Source organism: Miscanthus floridulus, chromosome 1 (genome assembly GCF_019320115.1).
Source record: "Miscanthus floridulus cultivar M001 chromosome 1, ASM1932011v1, whole genome shotgun sequence".
NCBI classification, from domain to species: Eukaryota; Viridiplantae; Streptophyta; class Magnoliopsida; order Poales; family Poaceae; genus Miscanthus; species Miscanthus floridulus.
Genome location: NC_089580.1, coordinates 179,169,283 through 179,196,849, shown reverse-complemented (window position 1 = coordinate 179,196,849; position 27,567 = coordinate 179,169,283). Strand labels below are relative to the sequence as shown.

Below are 27,567 nucleotides of genomic sequence, written 5' to 3'. Positions count from 1 at the left end.
GCAGTCCTCCGAGGGGTATCCTACGAAGGTAGATTGATCGGTAGGGGAGCGCGAGATCAATAACCAGAAGGCAACAGAGACACACGAGTTAGACAGGTTCAGTCCATCAGTATGACATAATACCTTACTCCTGTAGTCTGTTGGTGTGTATTAGCTATCATATGATATGCCATGATTTTAGAGGGCGTCCTTGCCCGCCTTATATAGTCCGGGAGGTAGGGTTACAAGTCGGTTAGATCTGAGAGATAACCGGAAAAAATAATCGATTATAGGAATCTTGGAATTATACATATCCTAACAGATCTCATAGTGTCTTCAGGATATCTTCTCGATGTCTTGCGGAAGGCGCCGAATAGAGTCATGCCCCACAAGGCTTCTTCTTGTGGGCTGGGCCACCCCTAAGGGCGTAGCCCATATGGTCGATCGTGGGTATCCGGGGTCATACACCCCACAGCTAGTCCCTGAGCACCTTATACCTATTGTGCAATGTCGTCTTTTGCTCGTCCAAGCACGTGCGAACAATACCGAGCAGTCAAGCTCATGGTCCAACCACCATGCTGAACTGCCAAGTTGTGTGAGCCGTTGTCGAGCAGTATGAACTGTTGCCGAGCAGAGTAACCTATCACCAAGCAGTGTGAACCATCACTGAGCAGAGTGACCAAAGTACGGCTTGCTATAAGGGTGTAAGGAGCTCAAGTTTAGAATAAAAAATTTCTCCGCAGTGGACCAAGTGTGCCCAGTTAGAGTCCGAACAAAATTGTAGGAGTCAATCTTCCTCTATAGTCATGTAGTCTTCGAGAATAACCCTGCATACTCACCACGAGGTGAAGTGTGCCCACTTAGTCTCTGAGCCTGACAGCAGATGATGTAGTCATGTGGTGTCAGGGTCAGAAACTTGAAGAATAGTAGAAAACCAGCCGAGCAAGAAACAGTCCCTGGGCGTGTCCCAGAAAGAGACAAAGCACATTCACCGCGAGGTGAAGTGTGCCTACTTAGTCCCCAAGCCTAGCAGTAGGTGGCGTAGTCACGTGGTGCCAGGGTCAGTAACAGAAAAATAATCAATCGACCAACAGAACAGACCGCTAGTCCCTGAGCTATAGGCGTAGTTATCGGAGAAATCAAATCATGGAGGAAAAACCGGAGTAACAGCTGTTCAGTATCAGTTACTTAGCCTCAATAAATGGCGGAGAAGTCAGCAATATTTCGGCAAGGAGCAACTGAAGGTAGCAACAAATGAGCGACATGGGCCGAGGTTGCGCGGAAATCCTGGTAACGGCCCATTAAGCCGCATCGGAGAATTCAGAGGTAGCGCAGATCGTGGGAACGGTTTTCCAAAAACCCTTGAGTCAAAAAAGTGGAGAAAGTGCTTTATAATAGTACCGCCACCCCCCATTCTTCCACCCTTGCCACTTTGCCATTTCATCTTCCGCCTTAGCCACCATGCCCCTAGATTCGCATCCACACATGTTGCCGACACCAGACCACATCTAGATCTAAGTGATGGCGCCGAAGAGGAGAGCCATGAACCCAAAGAAAACAAGCCCAAAGAAGGCAGGAAGCGGAGCTAGCCGCGATGAAGAGTGGATGCCGTCGTGAGCTAGAGAAGCAGAGCTCGAAAGAATGGTGACGGTGGGCGTGCTTCATGACTGCGTCACCACCGGATGGCAGCCAGCCAGTGGTGAGCCCTTTCTAATGCCTAACACCGATGAAGTCATAGTCTTTGAAGATTATTTTTAGCATGGATTGGGGTTCCCTGTTCATCCTTTTCTGCGAGAGTTGTTGGTATTTTGGTCGATTAGTCTTTGCAATCTTCACCCCAACACTATACTCCACATCTCGATCTTTATTCACTTTTGTGAGGCGTTTCTTGGGATTCTGCCGCACTTCAACCTCTTTAGACACTTGTTTTGGTTAAGGAAGAAAGACGGCGGTGGCTCCAAGGTGGTCGGTGGCGTATATCTTCAGCTCCGGGATGGAATGGCCAGCGATTATATCTTCAGCTCCGGGACAGAATGGATGCATCATTTTGATAGATAATGTTTCATAAGTGCTCAAGTCAACCCATGTGAGTTGTGAGTGTTTGAGAGACAAAAGAACTAATCTAATTTTGCTGGTCCGGGTATTGATACCAGATGTGTCCGGTTTGTGCCCAGCCACGATAAAATTCTTATTGTTCTTGGGATGATTCGTCGAGAGTTCCGATGTGGGTCAAAAGTTCCGACGGTCGGGAGTTCTGGCATAGGTCAGGAGTTCCAATGTTTCACGCTTAACTGACTCATAGGTTCACTATCCTGATCATACCGGACGTGTATGATATGGACGACCAGAGGCCAACGGCTAGTTTTCAAATGCCTTGAGGGTTAGGAGTTTCGACGTGAGTCGGGAGTTCCGACGGTCGAAAGTTCCAGCATGCATCAGGAGCTCCGACACCTCACTAACTTCAACTCAGTTACCTAGTTTTCAAACACGCTAAGGGTCAGGAGTTTCGACGTGAGTTAGGAGTTTCAACGGTTGGAAGTTCTGACATTCATCGGGAGGTCCGATGCCTCACATTGTCATTATAACTTAGTTACCATTAACGCAGTGTAAGTCATACCGGATGTGTATGGCAACGACTATAAAACGACTAGTTTTTCCAAGGGGGCTATAAATACCCCCAAGCCTCCACCTTTAGAGGTTGCTGATTCTACTGATACATATACACGTTTTTGAGCCTTGCCAACTCTCCTAAACCCTCTCTTAGTGAGTGTGTGACCCAAATTGCCAGATCAATTAGTGGGTTGAGAGAAATTCAAAAAGAGAGTAATCCATCCACTTGAGCACTTGTGCATATTGTCAATCTCATGATTTACATTTGTTACTCTTGGACTCTTCGGTCCTAGACGGCTAGGCATCGCCGGAGAGCACCCGAGAGATTGTGGTGTGCCTTGGAAAATTTATAATGGTCGATTCCACCACCTCGAAATCAACTAGTGGAAGGAGGAAAAGGAGTTGAAAAAGACTCAGGCTAGAGTGACCTTTGTGGTAACCTCTAGGGCTGACCTTCGCTGGGTCACCCACAACCCCCTCAACAGAGAGTATGACTTGAACAAGTCTAAACTTCGGTAAAACAAATACCATGTCCCAATTTGCATTTTATTTAATATTTGTGTTGCTCTAGCTCTTGTGCAGGTTCTCTGTGTATATTGTCATCTCTAGTAGGTACCTGTAGTTTGGCTTGAAGATAGAAATCGAAATGAGCAGGTTTGGGCTGCTCTGTAGAAATCGTGTATACCAGACACGTCCAGTATTTCATACTTGTGCTGAAAATATTTATTCTCTGTTCTAACTTTGTGCTGCAGGGTTGTAGCTTCTAGATATATTCTTTATATGTTGCTTACTCTATGATATACTTATGAGGGGTGGTATTACTCTTAATTTAGAATTTCTATTTTGGAAACTCTCTTTTCTAATTGTTTTCACATTTAAAGGTGTTAATTTTTAGAAACGCCTATTCACCCTCCCTCTAGGTGGCATCCTAGGTCCTTTCAAAAACATTTTCTAAACTAAAATTTAACAACAAATTCTTTTAAAAAAGTTAGGGCGTTCAACTGCGAAGTTATATAAGTAGCCCTATTACTTTGGTTATGTATCCAGGGTAGATGGCACTCTACTGACTTAGGTAGGCTTAATCAAGTTTTCTATAGGTACACTGACTCGAGCATAGTCTGATAGTATCGACTAGCTATAGGAAGAGAACGATATGCCAAAAATCTAAGAACGGTTGCCCTATATGTTGGCAACAGTGAAAGGACATATAGGACATGCATTCATGCATATCTTATTATGCATTGTAGTGCCGATATTGCTTGCGGATACGCCATCCATAGGTGTCACGCGTGTCGTATTATGCATGACTGGCTCGTTCTATTTCAGAGTTAGGTCTGCACTGTGGCTTCGTGCTCCGCGTTCGCCCGTGGTTCACGCCTATCGTGACCCATGTCTCCCATACCCCTTTTCTACACTCTTGTCAGACCCTTGCCCTACAGTCGTACTAGTCAGTAAGGGCATCGTACGTCGCTCGCCTCGAATGCACGGATTTTGGTCGATTCATTCATAGTGACCCCATACAGGAACCCTGGTGAACCGCGTCAAGACCACTGAACATTCCGCCTTTATAAGCAGAGCCTAACTTAGCCATCGGTACCACCACTCGTCGCTTGTTAGGTCGCTTAGCTTTTCCTTTGAGCTAGCTTTTCGCTTAGCCTTCCTCACCCCCACTGCCAGAAATGGCAGGAGCCTAGGTTAGTAGTTACTGCTTGAACATTGAGGGTTTTCCTAGAATCCTGCATGCCACCCTGCAAAAGCTTAGAGTCAAAGATCATCCTGAGTATGAAGGCCATGAGTATGAGGAGCGTGGCTCCAAGCGGTGTGAGGTTACCGTCTACATTGGGAAGAGTGAAGAGTTCCCCGACCTCACTGAAGCCTGGAGTGTGACCGCCACTGGGTTTAGCTTCATCTACACCTACCAGGTTGTGGCCCGCAAAGACTTGCGGCACCTCTACCAGATCTATGAGGAGCCCATTGCCCATACCCCCATGAGGTTCTTTCTTCCCATGGACAAGAATCAGCAGGCATGGTGGCTTTGCAAGGGTGGGATGCACAAGAAGATAGTCCTACCGTGGTTCACTTGGCCATGTACCTGCTTGCTCTAGATGAGCAATATGATCGGCAAGCCTTAGAACTGAGGATCTGCCTCTATTGAGCCAAGGAAGCCGAGATCTTCACCCGGATGCCTGAGGTGCAACTTGTTGAAGCGCATGCTAGTGCTACAGCTGCTGAGAGCTGGGTGACTGCCATGTCAGAAGTTTGAAGGAGGCTAAAGATTAGCATGTCCATCAGCCGCGAGAGGCCTATCTTATCACCAAGGCCAAGCGAAGGACGTTGGCTGCTGAAAGGTAGGATGCCCCGATCTTAGAAGGGATCCCTATCCATCCACCAGAAAGAAGGAGAACCTGTGTTGCAGTGCTGCCAGCACCTCCACCTTCGGAAGTGTCAGAAGTCGAGCCCTTGATTCTCTCACTCGGCCACTGCTAAGAGAAGAGGTAGATCCATAGCCTGGGCAGTAGAAGAATCCACCGAGCCCAGGAATGAAGATGCATGGTGTCGAGTAGATCAGTCGCCTTGGGATGCTGTACACGTAGTAGTAGTGCTTGTTGTCGCTGTTCTTTGGTGTTGTACTCTTGCCGTTGTTCTTCGTCCGTAGTTGTTGAGATCGTTCGATCATAGAGAATGATGTGTCATGACTGGGAGACTGGATGCCTATACGTGTACTCATATAAGAGAATTGGAATGTGCATTTTGTTTATTTCGCTGTGTTTATTACGTTCATCTACCCTAAGTTTCATTAGGCGTGCTTAAAGTTTTCAAGAATGATATTAAGTGAGTTGTAAGAGAAGTTAATATTCAGAGACCAGCAGACCAGCCGTGATTGGATAACATTGGACACTGTATCAACTAATTATGGATGTCCTAGCAGAACACTTGAATCTCTTTAAATCAAATCCGTCGTTGGATTTGAATTTCTTGTCCCTTGTCGTGAAGGGAACCCTTGTGGTTTGAATCTTTCCTTACAATACTTCCCTTATTCTGTGGTCTATGACCCCATCGCCTTCATGGTGTGTAAGCTGGAAATAGTTGCTTGGTTAATAGCTTATAGTGCCGCAATAAAACCGAGGGCTCCCTGTGGAACAGCTGCCACATGGTGATACTGCTCGACACGCGCTGGTATCGAGGTTGTTAACCAAGTACCTTTGCCAAGTTACACCGCCATACTGCTTTTACTACAAAATATTCTCCTTGAAAATGTTCAGGTGTTTAAAATAGGAAATCCACAATGGGTTGATGCAAAAGTGTTCTCTTAAAGTAAGCAAAAGGAGGTGGTTTTGGAAGAAGAACGTATGAAATGGTCTTGGTTTACACGAAAGACGGATGTGGTCAAGTAAAGGAAAGAAAAAATAGAGTAGTAAGGAAAGTTAACCTTGGGTAGTCGGGAGTGATTGTAAAAATCTGAGTGGATGTCATGTCCCAAGCCCTATGTTTAGTTGACCACGTTACGTATTCTGGTTCATTTCGCTGCGTGCCCTGCAAATGCTGTCTATATCGGGCCCTTAGCTCCCCATTCTCGTGTGGCTGTGACATCATGCCGCACTCGCCGTCCTTGTGCACTGTGCGCTTTTCCTTTTCCCTAGCATTCGGTCGGCTCTCGACTCTCACGCCTTGTCCCTCGTACTGGATCCCCCTCTTCACTCTCATCTCTTTCTCTTTTGGGAACATAGACGCTCGCATGCCTCCCTCATCGAGCACACCCTCTTATCTCCTCTTCTTTATTTCCCACCCGCTTGCTTGTGCAGGGAGCGTACCATGGCCATGTTTATTTCCACGGCATGACCCGTCTATGTATTCCATCCATGCCGTCTCTACTTCCGGTGTGTTGCGCCCCCACCTCCATTCATCACTATAAGATCCCCTTAGTCCTTGCTCTTCTTCTTCATCCTCATTCCCCTCGCATTCGGAGCAGAGCTATGAAATCCAGTCGACATTGTGAAGTTAGGTTCGTCAGTCTAGGATGATGGTGTAATCTGAGAAGAAGAAATGATCTAGTTTCTAAAGAAGTTCAAGTTCCCTTGGTTAGTTGGTCTTAGGGTTCACAATGTTTGAGTTCTACACCATGTTTCGGATAATCATCATCTTGTTGTTTCTCCATTGCCCTTGTCTATCTCGATTTCTGGATTAAGTCTCGATTGTATTAAGTTGCTCTTAACCATGTATCCCAAGATCTCGTGTGGTTTAGTATTCAAAGTCGTGTATTCTTTCATGTAATCCTTGATCTACGGAATGTGATCGTGTTTTTTCCTCTTCTGGTTCTTGCTTCGAATCTCAGGACGAGATTCTTTTTTTGGGGTTGGTTGTAACACCCCTGGTGTTACGAGCTCGTTTAACACCGCGATTTAGGCCTAAGAAAAATTTCTGAAACAAGTTTCTCAGGTTTTTAATTTAAAATGTACTTGAGGTGATAAGCGAATCTTGTGTGACTTAGTTTCGTGGACTCAAATAAATGCTCAAGTTAAATTACGTAGTACGTAGAAATATTTAGGAATATCGAACGACAATTCTAGCAAACGGTTTGTCCTGTTAGATTAAACATAAAAAGCAACTTTTATAAATAAAATAAAATCCATTCATGAATAGAACAATATATATATATACTCACGGGTTTATTTTGATAAGCAAGAATTGACGAGAGAGAGCGCATCAACTTTGTTTATTTTTCTGGCATACAACGTACTCGTTGCATGGTAATTATTTACCGTCTCGTTCTCGTCGTGGCTCTGCATTTCTCTACTGTGGAGGAGATGCCCTAGCTTCAGTCTTCCCATTCGGTCTGCTGCTGTTTGCTCTGACCTTGCTTGCCTTGCTTAGCTTAGCTTGTCTCAGTCTATGCTCGCTTGTCTGGACTGCTTCTCTACCGAGTCAAGCACCCGATTGATAGTGTCCCAGTCACCTTGGCCTACTCCTCACGCACCTTCTTTTCTCCTCTCCACGGTCTCTACCGAGCCACGGCAACTGAAGCGCCTCACGCCCGCTGGAAGCTTCTCAATCTCACTGCTCTCTACTACGTCCCACTATCGTGCCTGTGCCTGCTGCTCCACTCGCCATCCCTCTCAAGCGCCGCTCCACCTCTACGCCGGCCTTTCCCCGCGCGCGTGCCCTGGCCCTGTGTGGACCTACGCCTCCTCGGCGCGCCCGAGATGCAGCGCCCCACGCGTCGACGCCTCGTCGATGAAGAGCCCCTGTCGTTTCCTTCCCGCGCGCGACTCCAACTGCTCCATTCTACCACCGTCCTTCCCTTCCCCGCTACTCGGCCACCGCGCGCGAGTGCGCGAGCCCCGCCGCGCTAGACCTGTAGCTCCTCCATGCAGCCCCTTCCAGGCACCTCCTCCACACGCGCTACTCCATGGTGCCCGCGCGTGTCTCCACCTCGCTGCCCATGCTGCCGTGCGCCGTTGCCCTCCTCTTCTTCCTCACATCGCGTGTCCCCGCCATGGCCATGCCTCATGCACCGTCGTCCAGCCCCCCTCACGGGTACGCAGGCGCACGTGAATCCCGCGCCATTTCCCCTCTGCGGCTGCTCCTGTTCCTCCGTAGCAACCATAGCGCTGCCCTCCTCTTCCACCCCCGCGTTCGTGCTTGATACCCGGCATCTGTGCTCTACCCCCGGTGTCCACGCGCGCCACCTCTATGCGCGTGAGCGCGCCAGGCTCGCCCAGAGTAGTCCTACCTATGCCGTTCCTCGCGTGCCTCTCCGCCGAGCACCAAGCACCGTGCGCGAGCGTGCTGCACCACCCCATGGCTATCCGACCGTCATCCGCGTACCTCCTCGCGCCGCCCCGCTTCACCTCCACCACCGACGAGCCGCCGAAGAGGGTCGGCGGGTTGCTCCTCTGCTCCGTGCGCTCTGCTCCTGGGAAAGAAAGGAAGGTGAGATGGGTGAGAATCCAAGAAGAAATATTGTACAGGGTTGTTTTTGCGAAATATGTGACTCACATGAATAATGTATTCTGGACCATGGATTGGTTTAGTGAAACTATGGGGTCTTTTCTGCATAAGTCGCGCGCACCTTTGGCCTTGGTCACATGGGCCGTAGTTGGCCTTGCACCGCTAGGCCACGCGCGTCGCGCTGCTAGGCCGGTCGGCTACCGTTCGCGTGGGCCACGCGCGCTGCTGGGTCGTCGCCTACGCCGCGCGCTGGGCCGGGCTACCGCTGATTGTCGTGCCCCGCTTGGGCTGCCCTGACCGCTGGGCCGATTTGATGACTGCTGGTTCCTTAGTTTCTAAAACATCTAGCTAAATTGATTACGGAAATAAACTTGTAAAATCAATATAAAGTTGTGTAGGTGTCTAAAAATAGTAAAATCAATTTTGTTAAGTTTCTAAAATCATGACCTACCTGTTAGTATATTTTGTTCACATAGTTTGATAATATTCTTGAAAGCTCTATAATTAAGTTAAGGTACTTAATATTGTAAAATATAAACTTGTTGGAATTTTCATAATAAATTGATAATATTGTTGAATCTAAAATTTGTATAGTAGGCTCCTAGCAATATTAAGTACTCGCTGTAATTTTTGTAGCTCTAGAATAATTAGGTTGCTAAATAGATAATAATGCCCTATTCCGAATAAATATTAAATAGATAAAATGGGATAAAGAAACAACTTGGATTTGTATAACTAAAATAAATGTTGGGAAGTAATGCCTTATTCGACAACATGGATACGTAGATTAGAGCGTTAGAACTGTCTCGTTAGCTTGTGAGACATAATCAGATTTCTAAGCATTTCGACTGTCATCGATTATTTACATCTATGCATTGGCATCAATGTATATCATATAGGTACGATGATGGATCAATGGGTCAATTGAAGGATGATTGGGAATTCAAAGATGGTATAATGGTATTCTCTTTAGGAGATGATGCAATTGAATTTCTATTCAGTTGATGATGGATAATCTAAAGATGCAGATACTAACTTTTTAATATATATCTTACTCAGACAAGTCCTGGTGCATAATCCCTACTTTTCTGCAGTTTAAATTATATTTGTGTATTAAGTTTTAAGGAGTTGAATGAAACCCACTTGCATATATATCTTTATCCTATGAGTCTTACTAGTATGACAGGATCGTATAGATTGCTATGCTACAGGACTCCAGTAGAGGTCGAGTGATTACTTGTCACTCACGAGATATAGAAAAATATGTTACTATATCATTATCACTTGAAAAATATAAATGGTGAAAAAGAAAAATGGTGACCGAGCAGGGATATGGTTTGGGTATTGGTGGGTACAAGAGGTTGTGTCACCGTGGACGCGGGGCATGGCTTGGTTACACTGCTTTCCCTGTCTGTGTCGGTTAAGGACCGATCGTTGCATAAGTCATCGAGACAAGTCACAGATTTATTATCCCGAACACATACTTATGTATGGTCGCTTGGAAGACTTATTGCTCTCTTATCGTGGGTTCTGACTCTTTTCTGGACCGACTGTCAGAGTTTTATTTTGGTGGAGGAGGTCCTTGCACCGCACTAAGTCTAGGACTCAGAGACGGGGGCTTAGAGTCCCAGTTTGGATGGGGACCTAGGACCGCAGGACAGGAGAGTGATGGGTTGGTCCTGCTTGTGCCTTGGGTATAAGCGGGACGTGTGTTTTCGGGGTACCCAGCTGAGGACATTGGTTCACGAATCGCCGCCGAGTCGGTATGGCTTGTCTTATGCCGAGTCGGTATGAAAAAAAGAAATCTGATTACTTACCACATGCTTGAAAGTAGCACAGATGCTTACATAGTATGGTTAGTTAATGAACCAATGCGGTTATTAATAAAAAACAAAAATAAGGACGCACATTTAGTAACGCTTCCTGCAAATGCAATAAACCCACAAGCCAGATAGCCTTATATATCCTTGGAGTCTTTTCTTTTCTACTGTCGGGTAAGTCTTGCTGAGTACAATTGAGTACTCAGGGTTTTATTCCCCTTGTTGCAGGTGACAGGTGGAGACTAGAGCTGACCTTGTGTGTGGATTCCTCCTGATGGGCTCAGAGGGGATTTCCTTTACGTTACGATCATAGTTTTTATTTATAACTCTCACTAAATATTTTTATGAATGAAAGTATTATAATATGTTGTCATAGTTTATATATCAATGCTTCGTCATTTCATGAATAGGTATTTATTTCCGCCATAACTCTGATCACATGTTTATATTCCGCTATTCAATTAAATTGTTTATAACTATAATAATATGATTACATTTCGCTGTTAGAACAATAAATATTATACTCTGATGTTGTATTAAAAGTGATCTAAGAAATGATTAAAAATGATGTAAGCTTTATTCTCTCATTTGTGATCCTAATGGTAAAAATATGGATTTTCGGGTCTCCCCTAGGGTGTGCCCGATGGAACCGAATAATTTAGTGTTCTCCTTCGAGTGCTGAGTGTCTAATAAGAGACGAACACTCTTGGAAGGCATTATATTAAGCAGTTCTGCCACAATTACCACCTTTTAAAGGATGTAGTAGACAAAAAAAAGATAATGCCACAGTTGCACCATCGAAAGGATCAGAAAAGTCATAGAGAGAGAGAGAGAGGTTAATAGGCCTGTTAAAACTTAAAACTCATTCAGCAAAGTAGCAGAATGCTAAGGTTCCACGAATTCTCGTGAAAGTTTCAGAAGGATAGGTAGTGCGCACTTGTTCCTCGTAAGCTTACCGGTTTATGTCCCCCTTAATAGTGTGTTTTTCTATTCTCAAATTTAAAATAGAAATTCAAAGTAAGCTTTTATATTTGGCCAAATTAAGAAATGACATCATAATATAGTAAACGATTCGAGTGATGGAGGAGACGAGCGTGCTAGGGTGTGTAACTTCCGATGACAGGGATTCAGAGCTTCAGAGCGTATAAAGACACATTGTTAGAATGCTTACCTTATATGAACCAATGAGCCATGTTCTCGCTTCAAATTAAACATATTAGAAGATGTTGGACCAACATGCACCCATCTATATATGTCATGTTTGCTTGGCTTATAAGTCGTACTTTTTTAGACAACAAATATTATTTTTTCTTTCACAACAAATCAGTCAACAGTACTTCAATCATGACTTATCAGCCAAGCGAACAGGGCAATAGTTATCGTTTTAAATTGAATAAATTACAAGATGTTGAACTAACATGCCCCAACTTAGGGGGTGTTTGGATCCGGTGACTAAAATTTATGAGGTGTCAAATGAGAATGTCGCATGTGGTATTTGGATACTAATAAAAGAACAAATTACATAATCTATCAGTACTCCACGAGATGAATTTTTAAAGCCTAATTAATCCGTCATTAGTACATGCTTACTGTAGCACCACATTATCAAATCATGTACTAATTAGGCTTAAAAAATCCGTCTCGTAAATTAGTCACAAGTTATATAATTAATTTCATAATTAATCTATATTTAATAGTATAAATATTCGATGAAACAACAAACTATAGGAGGAGGAACAAACACTAGTTGATTGGTGAGTTCAATTTACTCAAACACCGGTACTACTGTGCTTTTATTTGCCCAAACGGAAAATTTCCCCGAAGCGCTACCTGCAAAATCCGGAACCGGCCCACGAACAAAATCTGAATAAAAAATCAACCAAACTCCCAACCCCGCCGTCCCCCGCCTCCCCTCGCGCTCTAGGGTTTTTCCCCGCTCTCCCGTGGGATCCCCACTACTCCCGCTTTGTGCCGCGACGCTCCGACCATGGCGTGGGGGGAGGACGAGGCCATCGGCCCCGACGTGGCCTCGGCGGGTTTTCACGTCTCGGAGCGGATCGGCCGCGACGCCGCCGCGCAGCCCGACCTGGAGGAGGCCCTTGAAGCCTCGCGCTACGCGTCCCACCCCTACTCCTCGCACCCCAAGGGAGGTAAGCTCCGACGTGACCTGCCGTCTACTGCGTGTGTACTGCTAGCCGCGCACGCTTGACTCGTTGATCTGTGCCAGCTTCCCTTTTGGGCGAATGTTACCGTTGTATTTGAGGGTTACAGCAATTGTCCTGGGGGATTCGTGTCATTGTTTTCCCAGTGGAATGGTGTGGTGAGGAATCGAAAAATGAAGGTGGAGGAAAGCATGGCGAGCAGAGGTTTTATCTGTTTATTTCAAGCCACAGAAATTCTGGTGAAGTTTTTTTGTTGCTGCAGACCTGCAGTAGAAGTTTTGGCTCATGTATTGCGCCATAGTACGAGTAGTTTTGGGGCAAATTTCGGGAATGAGACTACAGGACAAAAGTACTATGTGTAACACGGGAGCAATTTACAATCTTGTATTCTTCTGACATACACTGATACACATGATTCCCTAGCAGGATGTGAATCCTGAATCTGACATTAGAAAATGGTGAAAGAGCTTTTGGTCGTTAGGTTATGATGAAACTTGGAAATTGGGGCAAACAGGTGGAAACTAGCATAAACCGAGCAATGCTAGTTTTGCAACAAAAATCACTCGGGAAGGTTCCTATTTTAAATTGGCAGGCTCAACCTTGGCTTATATGAGATCAGCAGTGATGATGTTGAGCTCAAGACATGGTTGAACTAAGTTGGCACTTTACAACCTTATTGAAGAGAAAACACTGTGAAGTTAAACCAAAAATAGCTTTATGTTCAGCTTTTCGGATTGGTGACATCATTCATTCAAGGGACAGATTCTTATAGTATTGCTAATTGAATTGAGGAGGTAGGAACTGTACATTTTGTTTGCTTTGGTTGGTTGAGCATGGGTTGTAGTGTTCAGTCTTCACACTTTTAAAGTAGATAGTTGTTTTTGGTTTTGCTTTGCATTTTTTGTTTGTTGGATTTATGAAATAGTTCATGTTTTAAGTTTTAGTTCTTAGGCTGTTAGGATGAAACACTGCGAACACATTGGTACATGTTGGAACTCTTTGTCTTGAACGCTGGAAAATTTTCTTTAAAGAGAAGTTTTAATGACATTGGACATGATGGTCATGTTGCATGGTCTCAGAAATGCATTGCTGGACCTACTCTTCTCTACCATATGTGTTTATTCTGAGTTATACTTGAAGTTAATAATAAAGTTGTTCCACTAATATTTTGAAAATGAACCTTTATGTCCTCTTAATACATATTTTGTCTCGCCAGTGGCCTTCTTTGGTGGAAGTTGCAGAAACTCGTCAACTCCCTCCTATGTTGATTGAAAGATATAACACAGCTGCCGGTGAAGGAACAGCTCTTTGCGGGATTTTTGCTGGCATACATCGGGCCTGGGCAACAGTTGACAATTCATTTTTCGTCTGGCGTTTTGATAAATGGTAAACCAGTAATATTTGTTTTCTTTTTCTTTTTTACATGTGTGATTGGCCTTAAACTGTTAAAAGGAATACCCTTTATAACGAACTTGATTCTTACTTGGTACTCAGATTTATCTCGTTCTCAATTCATTGTTTCTGTGGGCGTGTTAGTTAGTCACAGCGCTGTTGTTTTGTAAAATTGTTTATACGAGCCCATTATTATATTCCCTTCCATTGTCTATTTTCATATTTGTTTTGAATCAAATGATTGTATGGTCTATAATGTGTTACTTCTGAACTTTTGGCCATGCTAATATTTTGTGGTGCATGGAAGCAGGGGTTGCCTTAGCACCCAGTTACCTCTGTCAAGCTTATTATTATCATGAAGTGATTCCCCTTTTAACATGTAGCGCATTTGGTCGGCGTTACCATCTAGTAGGTCCGAAGATAACATCATTGATTTGAGTTTATTAGATATAAACAGCAGAGTTGGGTTTAATAGCAGTTTTCAAGTGATTCCACTTTCTCGTAAGTGGTCTAATGATACCTTTTCCTCAATGGAGACATGCCATCCTTATTGCTTATATAATTGTTTTTTTTTCTATTTCCCAGGGATGGGCAGTGCCAAGAGCATAATGTCGATGAGCAAGCAATTTGTGCTGTTGGCCTTGCTAGGGCAAAGCCTGGGATTTTCATTGAAGCCATTCAATACCTTTTAGTTTTAGCAACTCCTGTTGAGGTAAGGATGATTATGATTTCCCTTGGAATTGCAACGCACATGCATACCTTGAATGACACTTGCTAATCCAATTGATATATGAAGACGAGCGAAATCTACAGTAATATACATTGCCTGCAAAATTCAATCGTTAAGTTAAAACACACTAAGCATTTGACACAATTTCTGGACAAAATTACTCTTCACAGTATCCATTTTCTGTTTCTTATACCTATCACACCAGGACTAAAATTTACAGGATGCTGAATCAAATTGTATCCTGGAGCTATCTGTAGTTTTAGATTTTCGTAGTGATATGACTGGTCAAGTGTTCAACACTGCAAGGAAGAGTGGACCATCGGATCCTTTCAGGGCATGCTTAGTTTCCTTGCCTTGCTTGACCTAGCCTCAGTAGTGGCTGGGTAACGAGTCAAGATAATCAAATTCATTTCTTACCTACTAATCTTGCTGGGTAAGGTCTTGGCTAATGCAAGCGCCCACTTTGTCTACTATGACATTGAAGCTGTTCCTAATAGTTTTCCTTATGCCTCCGATGTAATGAGACCACCATTGGATTTGAGAGCATCTCAATCAGGAGACCTCAACTCAGGGCCCCTACTTTTGATTTGAGGGCTCCCCTTCTCTTGAGTTTTGCGCACCCTTGGGAGATGGGGCTGAGGGGAAGATCTGGCGGCCTCCATAAAGTAGGGACTTGAGTAGGGGCTCTGTTGTATTAGTTTTTTTTTGGCACCAAAAAGTAGAGTAGGGGCCCTGTTTAGGGTCCATGTTGGAGATGCTCTAAAATATTGGGAACTATTTACAATGGAGTGACAAAAGTACAAGCACAGGATCTTTGTCAAATGCATGGGCCAGCCATCAGTTTCGTCTTATCCTGTTTAGGTTTTGTGTAGCATTTATGAAAACTTAATTGTTAGGTTATCAGTCTGAAATACAAAATATCTTTTGTTCAATAGAAATATTTAGCAACGGTTATACTGATGTATTTACATCAGATGGCCATGCTTTGATTTTCTTTGGGACCAGTAGAATATTAGCTAGTTGGCTGCTACTTCGGCAAGGACAGTCAGTAAATGCTGGATGAACATAATGAAGTCATGTAGCAAGTTTATTTAGTGGAGTATCATGTCTTCGGTGCTAAAATTGCTTGTATGTGTCTTAGAAAAGCTTCCTACTCAATTGAGACATACATACATCATAGGAACTTTATTCCTTATCAAGAAGTCCTTTCCCAATTTGGCTCTTCAATTATATGTACATTGACTTACATCTGTTGTGCCAGCTGATACTTGTTGGAGTTTGCTGTTCTGCAAGTGCTGATGGAACGGACCCATATGCTGAGCTTTCATTACAACCTTTACCTGAGTACATGATTGCCACTGATGGTGTCACAATGACATGCATCACATGTACAGACAAGGGCCAAATTTTTCTAGCTGGTCGCGATGGCCATATATATGAATTGCAGTATACAACTGGTTCAGGTTGGCGTAAACGCTGCCGTAAAGTTTGTCTTACTACTGGTATTGGCAGCCTTCTTTCTAGGTAACTACTGCTGTAAGACCAGAACTGTGATGCTTTGCTTATCTGTATATATGTGGCCACCTGCTTATTAAACCATCATGATTTTCAGGTGGGTACTGCCAAATGCATTCAAATTCTCAACCGTTGATCCAATTGTTGATATGGTCATGGATGAGGAGAGGAACACTATCTATGCGCGTACCGAGGGCATGAAATTGCAATTATTTGATCTAGGAGCTAATGGCGATGGCCCTTTGACAAAAATTGCTGAAGAAAAGAACATTGTTGATCCACGGGATGCACCTTATGGTGGTCGGAATGCACGAAGAGCTGCACGATCACCAAAACCATCAATTGTTTGCATCTCACCTCTATCTGCTATGGAATCAAAATGGCTCCATGCTGTTGCTGTTTTATCAGATGGGAAGAGATTATTCCTCACTACATCTGGTGTAAGTGGTTCTTCAGTTGGATTGAACAGTGGTCTGCAGAGGCCAACCTGTTTAAAAATTGTTGCTACTAGGCCGTCCCCACCTCTGGGGGTTGGTGGTGGGCTTACATTTGGTGCTGTTTCTGCGGCTGGCAGAGCTCATCCTGAGGATCTAGCTTTGAAAGTTGAGTCTGCTTTCTATTCTGCTGGTGCTCTTATAATGTCAGATTCATCCGCTACAGCCATGTCATCTCTTCTGGCTGTGCAGAAAGATTCAGCTGCGCAGCTATCCCTTCCCAGTACCTTCGGAACAGCTTCTAGAACCTCCCGAGCTCTACGAGAAACAGTCTCTGCTTTGCCTGTTGAGGGTCGAATGCTTTGTGCCTCTGATGTCTTACCACTTCCCGATGCTGCTTACACGATGCAGTATTTGTATGCTGATGTGGAATGCTTCACAGGTTTCAGAAAGCCTTCTGAGAAGGCATGTATAAAACTGTGGGCAAAAGGAGATCTTCCTACCCAGCATATCTTGCCTCGGAGGAGGGTTGTTGTATTCAATACTATGGGTTTGATGGAGGTAATTTTTAACAGGCCTGTTGATATTCTAAGGAAATTGTTTGATGGGAACACCCTGAGATCACAAATTGAAGAATTCTTTAATCGCTTTGGTGCTGGAGAGGCTGCAGCAATGTGCTTAACGCTAGCTGCGAAGCTACTTTATGCTGAAGATAGTCTGATAAGCAATGCTGTTTCTGAGAAAGCTGCTGAGGCATTTGAGGACCCTGGGCTTGTTGGGATGCCTCAAATTGATGGCACCACTGCTTTATCTAATACGCGAACTCAAGCTGGAGGCTTTAGTATGGGCCAAGTTGTTCAAGAAGCAGAACCTTTGTTTTCTGGTGCATATGAAGGCCTTTGTTTGTGCTCGTCAAGACTACTTTATCCCATATGGGAGCTCCCTATTATGGTGATTCGAGGACCGGCTGGTACTAATAAACGCGAGGATGGCATAATTGTTTGCAGGCTTTCAGCTGGGGCCATGAAAATTCTTGAGAGTAAGATTCATTCTCTGGAAACATTTTTAAGATCTAGAAGGAACAAGAGAAGGGGCCTTTATGGTTATGTTGCTGGTCTTGGCGATTCTGGTTCCATACTCTACAAAACAGGGCCTATTATTGGTCCTGGAGGGCATAGCAATGGCAGGAGTCCATACAACTCCCAAATTCGAGATATGAACCCTGCAGACAAATCTGCATCAAATAAAAAGCCAAGGCTGCTTTATACATCAGCAGAACTAGCTGCTATGGAGGTAGGTGTTAGGAATTACTCAGCAGAATTAGAGCACATTTTAATTCTTTTTTTTTCACCTGAACACATTGGATTAACAGGTGAGGGCAATGGAGTGTCTTAGGCGGTTGCTTAGGAGATCTGGTGAAGCACTCTTTCTGCTTCAACTTATTTGCCAGCATAATGTTGCCCGTTTGGCTCAGACGCTGGGCAATGATTTATGCAAGAAATTAGTTCAGTTAACATTTCATCAATTGGTATGTTCGGAGGATGGTGATCAGCTTGCGATGCGTCTTATTTCTGCACTCATGGAGGTAATACAGTCACCCTCATGTTCCTTACTCTGCCAATATGAAAGCAGGGAAATCGCAAGTGCAACATGCACCTTCAGCATTCTCAACTGTTCCAGTTTAGGTCAGTAATTTTATATGATTTTTGCAGTACTATATTGGCCCGGAGGGCAGAGGAACTGTTGAAGAAATCAGTACTAAATTGAGGGAGGGTTGCCCTAGTTACTTCAATGAGTCAGACTACAAATATTACTTGGCAGTGGAATGCCTTGAGAGAGCATCTATGACTAATAACCCGATGAGAGAGATATTCTTGCTAGAGATGCTTTCAACCTCTTGACTAAAATTCCAGACTCTGCTGATTTGAGTGCCATATGCAAGAGATTTGAGAACCTAAGGTTAGTGACTTCCTCTGATAACAAATACTGTATCTGGTCAGTCAAACATGTTTAACTTTGATCATCAGTATCTGAACTTCTATATGGATTGAAAACAGGTAGACTTTACTAGATGGACTTATACTGTATCTGGTCATTATGAAGACCTACTTTCAGAATCTATACCTCTTTTCACTCAATAGATATATTTTTTTACAGTAGAAATATTATATTACAATTAGGACAAAACTAGATGGACTTGTATTTGTGATAGGAGTGGAAATACTGTATTGATTTGCAACCTAAAATCTATCAATCTTGGTAATTTTATTTATTTTTTACATCTGTCAGCTGATATATTTATATATTTTTTTGTTGGGTGTGGGTTCAGATTTTACGAGGCTGTAGTCCGGTTGTCTCTGCAGAAAGCTCAAGCACTTGACTCCAATGCTGATGTTATCAATGGTCAAATTGATCCAAGGCATCATGATACCATAATGTTGCAGCGTGAACAATGCTATGAGATTGTTATGAATGCTCTGCGGACTCTCAAGGGTGTTGGGCATAGTCGAATGCAAAGTGCAGACAAGTCATCTGGTCTAGCAACTGCTGTTGATCCAGCTTCTCGAAGCAAGTACATCAAACAAATTATCCAACTTAGTGTCCAATGGCCGGACACAGTTTTCCATGAGCATCTATACAGGACACTTATTGAGCTCGGTCTAGAAAATGAGCTTTTGGAGTATGGTGGTTCTGATTTGGTTTCTTTTCTGCAGAGTGCTGGTCGTAAGCATCAAGAAGAGGTGTGCCATAATCCTTGTTTTCCCACCAAAGTTGGAACTATGGATACATAATTAGTATTTCATAAAAAAGGAAACCTTATCTGGCCTGTCACTGTGTTGGTGATATTATCCTATTTTGGCTTTTGCCCATTGACATACAATTAAATAATTTGGGCTGTTGGTTGATTTAATTCTGTTGTCCCAGAGGAATCCTAAGCACCTGCCATTGGTGTGCGTTTGTTGAAAATTACCATCATTTGTTGTGTAGTTGGCCTGGATTTTATGTGCTATACTCCTACTTCTTTATCATAACCTAATAACCTTATATGCTTATTACCCAGACAAGATCCCATAGCCCATGCATCTTGACAATACAGAAACAAAACTATTAGTATGTTTTCATGTGTTTTTTTCCCCACGTAAACAAGAGTTGCTGGATTTGATCAGGTTTGCCTATAGCATGCCTATCAAATACTCTGCTGATCTGAATTTTAATACCATGTACTGGTTGTAGCTGATAGGCGAGTTATTTTGCCACAAATATCTGAGAAGTGCTTCCTAGATACTGGCCATATGATTACATAAATACCTTTCATGTCACTGTATCTTTCCAAGTCAGTATTGTTCATGCATCACTTTTAGTCTTTATCATGTTGTCTGAGACCGGGATGTTGTTCCTGACTATCAATTTTTACCTGTATAAGGTTCGGTCAATTTCCTCAGTTACATCTGGAGCTGCTAAGTTGCATGATTTAGGTGCACCTATCTCGACTAGTCAAACAAAGTATCTTGAGCTCCTAGCTAGGTACTATGTTCGCAAGGGGGAGCATATTGCTGCTGCCAGGATGTTGTTAATATTGGCAGAGCGACAGTGCTCCAATTCCGAAGAAGCTCCAACTCTTGACAAGAGGTCTCTGGATTTTGAACCCTTATTTTGTTTACTTTTATAAATTTCATAATTTATATTCATCATTTGTATGGACTAACAGTATAAATTTACTTTTGGAATCCAGGTATGAATATCTCAGAGATGCAGTGCTTCAGGCCAAAAGCGCAGGCATCGCTGCTGATTCGTCTAGAAATCCTATTGATAGTAGCACAGTGGATTTACTTGAAGGCAAACTTGCTGTGCTACGCTTCCAAATGCAAATCAAACAAGAATTGGAGCTCATGGCTGCGCGGGTTGAAAATATTCCAAGCAGTTCTGAATCACCTAGTGTTCCGTTCCGTCGGGACAACATTCTTGCTGATGCAGAGACTGCTAAGGCTGCTAAGGATAAGGCAAATGAACTATCATTGAATCTCAAGAGTATCACTCAACTGTATAATGATTATGCTGTTCCATTTGGTCTCTGGGAGGTATGTTTTTTCTTTGTTTCATAGAACTTACTCACTTGGTCTTGCTTTTGTCAATTTAATATGCTTTGCTGCGTCTCAATGATAATTATATTCTCAAACTATGTATTAAGCTCTTCCATAAAACTCCAACTACTATGCATAATAGCAAAGCTTGTGGACATGCAACATTTTGAAAATATTTGTTGAAATAAGAGATATAAGAGTCAGATGAAACTTGAAACAACAGGAATAATCACTTGTGGCGATAACGCTAGCCACCTAGGAGGCAAGCAGGATACTGAGTTTGACAGAAAATCAGTAGGGAGATTCTGTGAGTTGGGATTGGTGGTACTCTGGGGACTGTTAGAAGTTAACTTCTCTCTCCGATAAACTTAATTTCGAAAGGATTTCCTTAGCTGTGGGACTTAGGCACCTAGTATGTGTTCTTGTCCTTAATTATTATAGTATTGGGTGCATCAAACCCTGTTTACTTGTAACTCTACACAGTTAGGACAGAAGGTTTCTAAATTAACTCTACACAGTTAGAATCATAACTGGGGTCAGGATATGAATTCTCAGCATAATCGATCTCCTGAATCTAAGTTTTAGACAGTATTCGTTTGTTTGTTTTCGTTGATACTAGGAGTTCCCTGTATCTACCAAATCTTGCATCTATATTGGGTTATTAGCAAATGATTTCTCTTAAAAAGACTTGAATTTTTTTTGTTAGGTTTGCCTGGAAATGCTGAGCTTTGCTAATTACTCTGGAGATGCTGATAGCAAAATTGTTCGAGAAATTTGGGCTAGACTCCTTGATCAGGCACTTACAAAAGGTGGTGTTGCAGAAGCATGTTCTGTGGTGAAAAGAGTAGGCTCGAAACTTGATCCTGCAGATGGAGCTTGTTTACCTTTAGATATAATATGCCTTCATCTTGAGAAGGCTGCATTGGTAATGTGTATATTCTGTATTTTCCGTACATGCATACTTGAGACTAACTGTGAGAGCATTCCACTATGGTACTCATATTATCCTGCTCTTATCTACAGGATAGATTAAGTTCAGGAGAAGAATTAGTTGGTGACGATGATGTTGCAAGAGCTCTTCTTGGTGCCTGTAAAGGTCTTCCTGAACCTGTACTTGCTGTGTATGATCAACTGTTATCTAACGGTGCAATCATACCCTCACTAAATCTGAAGTTGCGCCTGCTGCGATCAGTTCTTGCAATCCTCCGTGAGTGGGGGATATCTGTCGTTGCACATAGGCTAGGCACCACAAGTGCTGGGGCTTCATTCTTTCTTGATGGAACATTCTCACTAAACCAAACAGGGACTGCAAATCAAGGTGCTCGAGATAAAATAATTAGTTTGGCGAACAGGTAAGTCTAAACGTTAATGACATTTACATTTATGATTCTCTTTCATCTGGACTACTACTGTTTCATACAAATGTGCTCTTATCAATTGTTTGAATGCTGTTAAATCCTTAAAAAATTCATCGTATTGTTCCACTATTTGATTCACTTTTATTTTGCTATGTGAACCTTGCTACCACCTCACACATCTATTAGACCATTCTCTTACATTGTATTGCAATTTCAGGTACATGACTGAGGTGAAGCGATTAAACCTTCCACAGAACCAAACGGAGAATGTCTACCGCGGTTTCCGTGAACTTGAGGAGAAATTACTATCTCCTTATTAGGCAATTTTCAGTTGGTCCTCAAGATTGTAAAGGATGATCCTGCATCTGTTGTACCACAAACCAAGGAATAGAGTCGAAGGCTTCTGGATTCACCTCAGCATGATCTCTATTGTTCCTTACACGTATCTGCAAGAACCCAAGGCCGCTTTAATCATTATTAATCAGAGGTTATTCATGACAGTGTGCAGCCTTCTTTTATTTGACTTCGAGCCAGTATGAATTACAGAGCTGCCGATGTGGAAAATTGTCTAGCTGTGTTCATTACTTGCTAATCTAGTGGTAGATGCTGCTGATCCCGTTTTACCTGAATTCAGGAAACAGCTGGAGAACTCAGGCCGGACTTTGAACCAGAACAAACATCTAGCTGTTGAATACAAGTTGGTTTTCATGTTGGAAGTCGAAATTTAGTATGTACCATGACATTGTACAGTTCGATAGTAGATTATTCAGAGTGTTGTAAGCTTTGTAGCTTATGTGTTCGTTGGCATCAAGTTATCATTTCAGTAGCTGGAAAAGTAAACGTTTTTGTCAGAAATGTCGAATTCTAGGTCCTTTTTGTTCCATCTGCTTGGTTTTCGTTTTCCTCCTTTACTTTTTGACGTTTTGCTGGGCCCGTGCGGAAATGACAGGTTGATTATAGATTAATGCTCGTGGATAGGATATTATCGGTTGGGTTAACTATACACAGTTTCCAAAAGTGTGATGATGTCCAATATGGCATGGATGCAAACAACGTCAAGGCTATGCACGACATTGTTGTGTAATGTGTTTCAATCAGATGGTCTGCACTTGAGTAGTGCCTGTGGTCTAAGGCTTGTTTTATTCGACTGCTAGTATAAGAATCATCTCCCCGAGCTTACCGTCTCGACTACTACTAGTATAAGAATCATCTACCCGAGCTTACCGTCGGTATTGGACACGTGATCAAGGAACTGAATTGGTGGACCATGCATGTTTATTGCAAGGAAAATTTAGCTTTGGAACACTGCGCTTTGGTGAAATTGGTCGTGGAACACAAGTATATTTTCTTCGCTGTAGAACACTAAATTCTTTGCTGTAGGACACTGCAGTGTACCTAGAGCAAATAAAAAAAAGTACAGTGTCCTGCCGTCAATTCCATGAATGTTGCAAAGGTTAGCGTACTGCCGGGCTGCCTTTGTCAATTTCGCGGATTGTGGTGAGCACTCTTTAGTCTTTTATACAAATGGTTCGTGAAATCTGCAAACTGATTTACGCAAAATCAGCCTACTGGCTCAGTTCAAAGGATCCTTTGCTCCCTTTAGTGCAGAAGTCTGAGATTTGAAAGGCACATGCAGAGGGGAAACATCGCTTCTTCACCTGGCTGTTGATCCAGTCCAAGATCCTAACGGCGGACAGGTTGTCAGCAAGAAATTGGCGTTGCAATCCAGTTTGCCTTCTGTGTTCATTGTCCCTTTGCGCAGGAGGTTGCTGCATGTGCGGAATTGGGCTGGGGAATGCTTGCCATGAAAAAAACAATGACACCGTTGTAATGTGATAAGCAAAGTATTTACTTTGCTGATAAAACATGAGGAATGATGCCGGGAAGTGTAATTGCAATTGGGCATACCTTAAAAGGCAGATTAAGAAAGGTCTTCCTGCAGAAAGTTGTTGCTGAAGCAGAAAAACATGTACACAAAAATGAAGTACAATCTGCACATGTTTTTTGAGGGAATCTGCACATGTTATCTCACAGATGACACAATGACTCTTTGGTCACTGTCAGACTTGAGAACACATCCAAGTGCCTGTTTGGATTAGCTAGGGCTAGTTTCTCGTTCGGGCTAAAAATTAGCCTAAATTAGCTAAAGTTGGCTAACAACTAGTTGTAGGCTGGCTAACAAATTAGCCCACCTGTTAGTCCCCTGTTTGGATATGCTAGGGCTAATTTTGGCTAATTCTTAGCAGCTGACAATTATCTCTTGGTATCCCAAACAGGCCCTAAGGCAGATCTGATTTGCTTCCATCTTCAATGTGCATACCTTGACCCCTTGAAACTAACCATTTATCTACAAGTATCATGATATCTGAAGAGATTCTTCCATCTTTAGACAGCTCCTTAGTTGCTTTATTTATTAAGCCTACCATTTTCAAAGGATTACTGGGCACCACATCTTTTTGGAGAATAACTTTCAAAAGCTCACATCCTTTACTGGCCTGTCCCTGTGCTATCAACGAATTTATTAAATTTAACTAGGGAAAAAATATCCAAGTCAAAACCTTTCAGTCTTCATCTCTTCATAGTAGTTCACTGCAGTCTCCATTCGACCACACTTGCACAGTCCATTAACAAAAGCAGTATATGCTATCTCATTTGGTGAACAACCTTTTTCACTCATTTTGCACCACAAAACGATGGCTTCATCAGGCCTTCCAGCATTACAGAGTCCGTCTAACAAGCTTGTATATGTAACAACTGTTGGTGGCTTCTCTTCATCAATCATTCATATCTACGCAAGTGATTGCTTTGTCAATCCTGCCGGACTTGCACCAAATATCAATCATAAGATTGTAGGTAACTACAGAAGGAAACAGACCCTTACTCAACATTTCTTCCATGATTTCTTGCGCCTCATCAAACTTACCTGCTTTCCGGAATCCATTTATCAAGATATTGTGTGCTACCACATCAGGAAGATAACATTTGGAAGAAATGTCACGGAAAATCCCTAATGCATTTTCTATCTCTCCAATTTTACACATCCCATTCATGGCAGCAGAGTACGTGACAATGTCAGGAAGAAAACCTAATTTTAACATTTCATCGAGAAATTGCAAGGCTTCTGTTATCCTGCCACTGAGACAAAGCTGTTGCACCATCTCTGTGCAGTTCTTAATCCATGGTTTGTGCGTGTTTGTCCGCATCTCCCTCAGCAGATCAGCGGCAGCACTAGTATCATTTCTTCTACAAATACCATAAAACAATGAATTATATGTGAACTCAGAGGGTTTCAAACCAAGATCCTTCATTTGGTTGAATATCTCATATGCTTCATCTAGTCTATCCGAATTGCACAATTCAAGTATCAAATCATTAAACATCAAAAGCTTTCCCTTGCAACCAAGGCCAACCATGTCCTTTATGAGAGCCAAAGCCAGATCCAGCTTCTTAACCTTACAAAGGCCGCACACAACAATGTTAAACGAATCAGAGTTTGGTTTAACATCTTCACTGATAACAAAAATATGCACACCAACAGTATCATCGTCACTAATCCTCTGACCACCACGCACCATGGAGCTGAGCAACTGATATGCTGCTTCTACCTCTCCATGGTTAGTAAGACCTTCAAGAATCACATTATATAATAGGGCAGCACTGCCGGGTTTCAGATGCACTGCATTTTCATTAATGAATGGGCCAACAGTAGAGAATTCTCCTCGTCTACAGAATGTCTCAATCATCTTCTTGAGCAAGCGGACATCAGGTGTAACCCTGTCCCTCTTCATATCCTCAAACAATTTCACAGCCTTCCCCATCTCGTTTCCATCACACAGCCCCTCAATTAACACACTGTACATCGCCAAATCCACACTGAATCCATAACTGGCCATCTTACCAAACATATCCATGGCCACATCAACCCTCCCCTGCCTGGCAAACCCATGTACTAGAACGCTCAATGTCTTCTCGCTTGGTCGCATGCCAAGTGCCTCCATCCTCCCAATCAGCTCAACTGCATCCTCCACCTTTCCCCACTTGCTGAACGCCACAGCAAGCATAGTTAACACGTGCTCATCCACCCAGGCCTTCTCGCTCATTCTCTGTAACACGGCGCTCGCGTCTTCAGGACGCCCCGCGTTGCAATAGCAATTTAGGAGCGAGGTGAGCGTGTACCTGTCGACGCTCTCGTCACCGCAACTCGCCACCATCTCCTGCAACCGCGCCTCGGCGTCTTCTGCACGGCCGGCCTTGGCGAGCGCGTCGAGGAGGCAGTTGTACGTGTACGAGTTTGGGGTGCAGCTGAGCGTCGTCCTCGCTGCATCAAAAGCGCGGGCAGCGGTATCCGGGAGGCCAGCCGCGCCGAGGCGGCGGAGGAGGAACCCCAGCGCGCCGGGCGTCATGGAGCAGCGAGAGGCGAGCGCTTCGGTGGCGAGGCGGTCAAGGTGCGCGCGCTGGTGCGGTGGCAGGAGTGATGCCATGGCGTTGAGGGAATAGCAGGAGTGGCGGAAGCCCGGCTGCTCGGCGGCCCAGCGGAAGAAGTCGAGCGCGTGGCGCCAGGACGGCAGGCGGAGGATGACGGACTCCGCGGCTGGCGGCGTGAGGTACGCCGCGAGGCGGCGGAGGCGGGCCGCGTCACGGGTGGCGCGCGGGCGGGAGAATTCGTCGAGCAGGTGGTGCGCGAGGAAGCCCGGGGATGAGGGGGTGGGCGCGGCCGGCGGAGCGCCGGCGGCGGCGGTGGTGAAGGACCGGAGCAGGAATAGCGACGAGGGCGCGCGGCCGAGGCGGCCTAGAGACATGGGAATGGCCGGTGGCGAGCTTGACCGGGGCCTTGGGCGGAGTGGCGGCAGGAGGTTCCGGAGTCGACAGGGGGGACTGGGGGCTGGTTTCGGGTCTGTGTTTGTCTGTGGAACTGGAAAAAAAAAGGGTAAATCGGATTCGTGCCGTTATAATTTTCGATGTTTAGAAAAACGTCATTACTATTCGTCTACTCTGAAGCATGCTATTATAATTATTCGTTTTCCACAAAAATGCCACTTAATACGTATGGACACAGCCTGGGACCCAGCTGCAGACGTATACGAAGACGTATACTTCATCACCCCTGTCACTGACACGCGGGCCCCACATGTCATCTTCTTTCTCCTCTCTCTCCACGCCAGCACCCCGCGAGCAGCAGCACGCCGCAGGGCGAGCAGCAGCGCGCCGGCCTAGGCTGGGAGCGGGGAAGGGGCCGTGCCTGCTGGAGCTCGCGGGGACGGGGATAGGACCGCGCCTGCGGGAGCTCGTGGGCATAGGGGTGGGTCGCGCCTGCTGGATCTCGCTGGGACGGGGTCGCTGCAGCGCACAGGGACTGGGGCCACGCCTGCCAGAGCCGGGGACCAGGAGCCCGTGGTCGACTTGCACCAGGATCCAGTGGAGCCCGCGGTCGCGCCGGCATTGGAGGCACTTGTGAACCTACGCGGATTCATGGAGGAGGAGGTGTGCCGGGCGCCAGCCATGGAGGTACTCGTGAAGCCCTAACCGGCGTCGTATC

General features: G+C 44.2%; 2 pseudogenes; one reads left to right on the top strand and one right to left on the bottom strand.

Moving 5' to 3' along the window:
- The first annotated feature begins 12,250 nt into the window (after positions 1-12,250).
- LOC136549767 (nuclear pore complex protein NUP155-like) lies at positions 12,251-22,975 on the top strand (annotated as a pseudogene).
- Positions 22,976-24,310: 1,335 nt separating this feature from the next.
- On the bottom strand, positions 24,311-26,920 carry LOC136503851 (putative pentatricopeptide repeat-containing protein At5g08310, mitochondrial; annotated as a pseudogene).
- Positions 26,921-27,567: the final 647 nt, after the last annotated feature.